Source organism: Phyllostomus discolor, chromosome 4 (genome assembly GCF_004126475.2).
Source record: "Phyllostomus discolor isolate MPI-MPIP mPhyDis1 chromosome 4, mPhyDis1.pri.v3, whole genome shotgun sequence".
In the NCBI taxonomy this organism is placed as follows: Eukaryota; Metazoa; Chordata; class Mammalia; order Chiroptera; family Phyllostomidae; genus Phyllostomus; species Phyllostomus discolor.
This window is the reverse complement of record NC_040906.2, coordinates 66942263-66947324: the sequence shown is the minus strand read 5'-3', so window position 1 is coordinate 66947324 and position 5062 is coordinate 66942263. Positions and strand designations below refer to the sequence as shown.

Below are 5062 nucleotides of genomic sequence, written 5' to 3'. Positions count from 1 at the left end.
CATTTTCTTTAATGTTCTCTGTAACATCAGGAAGAAGACAAGAAAACATATTGTCATTATTTGTTTTTAACATTTTTCAGGAGATTTTAGCTAGTGTGGTTAGACAAGAAAAGTAAAAAAAAAACTGTAAGAACTAGAAAGGAGCCCAGACCAGTGTGGCTCCATCTTTCCCTAAAAATAAATAAATAAAATCTTTAAAAAAAAGCCTAGAAAGAAAAGAGAGATAGTCATTCAGTCATTATTTGAAGATGATATAGTTCTTTAAATAGCAAATCAAAGCATCTACAAATTATTGTAATCAATAGGAAACTCTAGTAAGATGCTGATATAAGAAAATATATAAATTGATTTTATTTTTATACATAGTTAATACAAATATTTTTTAATGCTGAAAGTTTCCTATTTAATATGTACAATGTACAGAAAATTAACATTCTGAATCAGAATTCCTTTTTTCCTTCTTGAATGATGAGTATGCATTCTTTGGCCCTTTCACATTGAATCTGATTTTAGTAAAATTCCCTCCTTATCTCTGACGCTTAAGGGCTGGATAATTACCTATGTAAAATCAGTCCAGTAATCCCTCAGACTGAGATAAGTGGGTAGGAAACTGGAGCTGTGTACAGTGCAGTAGGAGGATCTCCAGATTTTATTTTATTTTATTTTTTATATGATTGTTGCTACCCAGATTTAGAGACATCGTATGTAATGTACTATTTGTCCTGACCTCCACTCCAGCTATAAGGTGTAACATTCTCTGACATCCATTCCTCCCACCACTAAACCTGGGCCCATATCCTGCCTCGCTGGCCATATACTGAATCTTATTATTCCTGTAAATACCTTCTGTATTAGAATCTAATGTAGTCCATAAGTGTATTTTCCAGATGAAGCAAAGTGTATACAAATTCTGCCTTCAGGTTAGGACCAAGTCAATGACAGTACCAATTTGTTACTATTAAGATTCTTGGGCTTTTTATATTGTTCTTTCTGTCTACTTAGCTTCATGAAGAAATGCAACCGTTGGGCAAACTCTTTGACATGATGTCCTACATATCCCTTCGCTGTGCTTACATTCCTGTTTTTACTCTTTCAACTCGACTGAAACATTTTGTCAGGGTGCTGCTCCTTTTAAAATACATGTAAGAGAAAACTGCAAATACACATTCCCTGATCCTCACTATTGAGAAACATTTTCCCTAATTAAAACCATGTATAATAATTAGCTGTAAAGACTTAAAAGAAAGGTTATTTCAGATTATATTCTATAAGAATATGGAGAAAAACATGTACTTCATGGTGAAATGCTCTCTGCTGGGCAGGAAGCTGGATGTGGCTTTGCTCAAAATTTGAATTATATACTTAATTTTAAAGATTAAAATTTAATGACCTTTTAAATGTAATATGCATTTACCAATCACATTTTTTTTCTTTTCCAATAGTCTAATTTCATAGTGTTGTAGGAATAATACTTTGGAGCATTGTTGATAAGTTCCCCCCACCAGTATACGTTTATATATTTATTTTTAATTGTCCTTTAAAAGTTTTTTCTTTAATAGCATTGCAACTTTTTCCCAGTTCTGAAAAAATTCTGAGATAAAATGTTTTAAAACAGAATATTATGCTTCTTTAGCTTAGAGAAAGTTTAAAACTATTCAAGTATGTACTATTCATAAATGGGTTAAATTTATCATCATATGTACATACCAAGCTATTTTCATTCATCAAGATTTATGGGTTTTGTAAATTAAAATGATCGTGGATTAAAGGAAGCATATTTTGCAAAAAGAAATGTCTCCAGAGACTACTCCAACAGGGAAAGCTTTTTTTATGTTTATTCTTATATATTTGTTACTCTTAGAAAATCTTATTTTTGACTGGACTCAGACTTAGGAATAGAAGCTCTCAGAAACAGTGGCTTACGTCTCTTGGATTCCTGTTCTTGGTGTTTCTCTTTGGCCTCCTCTCTTTTGGACAAAAGTTTAGTGTATTCTTAGTACATTGTTTCTTCAGACCGATAAGCTGCCGTTTGTGTTGCAGAACACGTGGAGAAACAAGATACTGAGTCTTGGGTGCTTTGGTCCTAGGTTTCTTACCTTCTTTGTTTAAGGACTTTTTCACAGCATATTGTACATTATTTTCTTTAGAGAGATTGAAAAGTTTGCAGATTCTTCTAGCTCTTTTGGGCCCAAGGCTGACAACACACAGTAGTATCAGAGAGACCAGGAATAATTTTTTCCCTTTTTTAACAGTGACCAAATTGAGAACACTCAGATTGGCACCCACAATGCAACCCCGAACAGATTTGTACTTTATCTCTGTAGTCCTCCTTGGTCTACAACAGGAGTGCCCTTTACTCAGCAGCGGGCAGACACGGCCATGGGTCAGGACATCCTGCTTCCTGGGGAAACCTTGTCTGTCCTCCTCCCCTCCACTGATTTGAACCACATAATTCTTCTGTTCTACACCCACAGCATCAGCAGCCACTTCTGTGGCCATATGCTTCTCATGAAGGTAAGAAATCTGCATTTATTGTCCACTTCAATGAGTTTCCTGCAGCCAGTGGCTAGGGAGGGGATGTTCAGCTTCATCCTGCAGTAGTGCCTGCCTTTGAGGTGCCACGAAAAAGAAAGAAAGCATTTTTATAGGCAGAAGAAGTGTTTGTTTCACAATACACTTATCTCCAAATGTTCCTGTCAAGGCTTTCACAGGATCTTAATTTTACATTCCCATCTCCTTGCACTTTTTTATTTTCCGCCAAACAAATGAGATAGTAAAGAAAGGTAATAGTGTGACAGGGAGACCTGTTGTTACACTAAGTACTGAGACAACCAGCCTCCATCCCAGTATTTTACATAAAATACTACTAAAATCTTAAATTTGTGGAGAGTGTTTCACACTTTACAAAACCTGTTCACATTTACACAATCTCACTTGGCCCTTGCCTTATGAAGTATGCAGGAAAAATATCATTTCTATTTTGTGAGTAATGCTAAATATTTTGCGAGTAATGGAGCAGATTGAGGGCATTTTTGGATATCTTAGTAAATGGTGAAGATAAAATTTGACTCATAAATTCTGATTCCATGTCCCTTCTAGTTTACTATATACTGTATACTTTTAAATAATTGTTGACTGGCTAAAAATAAAATAATATTTTCTCATGGCTTAAAGTATACATAAGTAATTTTAAGAAAATGTTAATGATTTTTGAAAAATATTCACTAAGATTTTAATTTTTAGATTTTGGAGGCATCTGCATTTCCAATGAAATTATTAAACAATCCAATAGTAAAGTAAAATATTCAGCAAGTAATAGTAAAAAAATCTACAAAATGAAGTAATTTGGAACTTTGGATAAGTATTAAGGTTAAAGTTTCTTAGCTGAGGAGCTGTGTTTAAATTATTTGAAGCAAAGTGCACATTCCACTCACATTTAAGAATTATACGAATAAAACTTGGGTGTAATGAACAATCCCATCTCCTATAATCTGACTTGTACTGTTGATACGAGCTTGACCAGGTGTTCAGAGTGAGAGTATTTGTCTAACTGGCGTGAGGTAACAAAGAGTTCAAGCAAAGCAAATTAAGAGATCAGAAATGCTGAGGTATAGGAAGATAAAAGAGGAGTCTAGAGAATTGATAAGGACTAGAGGTTAGAAGGAAATTAATAGGATTCAGTCTGTTTTCATTGCAAAAAAAATACAGTTTAATGAATATGAGTAAGAACAAACGGGTGAAAGAAGCCAGTGAGCATACCTGACTTCAAGGAAAAATTGGCACTTATAACAGGGCCCTGGTGGGTGAATGAAAAGGTCTTTCAGTGGCTCAGAGCAGAAGAGATGATATCTTTCTGGCATTCCCCCAATATCTCAGCTGTCATTCTCTTTTCCTGGTAGAAAACATCCTAAGGCCACCAACACACAGCTATTAGATAATTTTTATTATTCTTAAGTTAACAATTCTCTTGAAATGGAAAGTGTTTTATACATGGGAAAGACCATCTTGACCACATAGTAACCATTAGGTCTGGCCATGGTGCTGGTAAAATATACTATTTCTAATAATGTATCATTTTTTAAAATAATAACAGATTTAGGAAAGGTTTGGGAAATGGGGTGTGTGAGAAAGGTAAGATCCTGATGAGCAAAATAGATGAATGCCATTGGGTTGATAGCATTTATTGCCTAAAATATATTGTGGTGACCTTACAGTTTTTATCAAGGGAGAAGATATGGTATCTGGATATCAATTATTTGTGTATTTGCTTTAGGTTACCAACATCAACAGAACTTTTGCATAATTTTATCAGTACTGGTGGGCGTCTTCTTGAGTGAATTACTTGTAAGCTTCCCAGGTATTATCTAGTTGATAGGATTCCAAATGGGGAAAAAGATGATTATCAGAACCAAAGGCAGAAATAGCAAAACTCATTATTTCAAAATATTTTTGTACCTCTTTTTAGTCTAGTCTACTCTGATTTACATGAACATAAAATTTATGTTGTATGTGTTACATAGGTTACATATAAAGTTTGACATTAATTTTTTTTTGGTGATATTACTGAGAGTTTAAACAAATGCATTTTGTAACAAATTGCTACATTCAAATACCTAAAACTATTGTAAAAATGTTGTAAAAGTATTTTACAATTAACTTGAACTTCATAATTTTATTAAACAAATAGACCCATAAATTTATATGCAGAAAGATCAATAACTAGGATTGATATGTTACTTGAACTCTTGCCATCAGTTTGAAAATAGAATGTAAAAATGTCACTTTCCAAATGACATTATAGTTATTCCAAATGTAATTAGTCCCATATACATATAGAAATCCTTCTAGTTTTTTTACCATCTGAAGCAGAAATTCTGATATCATTTTAAAATCGTAAACAGTTATATTCATATTCATAATGTTATAAGAGAATTCATGAGGAAACAATGGAAATTTCATAAAAAGACAAAATATTTATTTCTTTTTTCCCTTTAAAAAATTGAGCATAGGTATTGATAATAAACATAAGATGTGAGTTTTATGTATATATGAATTTATAGAA

At 33.1% G+C, this 5062-nt stretch overlaps 1 pseudogene; it reads right to left on the bottom strand.

The window, feature by feature from the left end:
* Positions 1–1867: 1867 nt before the first annotated feature.
* On the bottom strand, positions 1868–2591 carry LOC114495224 (annotated as a pseudogene).
* Positions 2592–5062: the final 2471 nt, after the last annotated feature.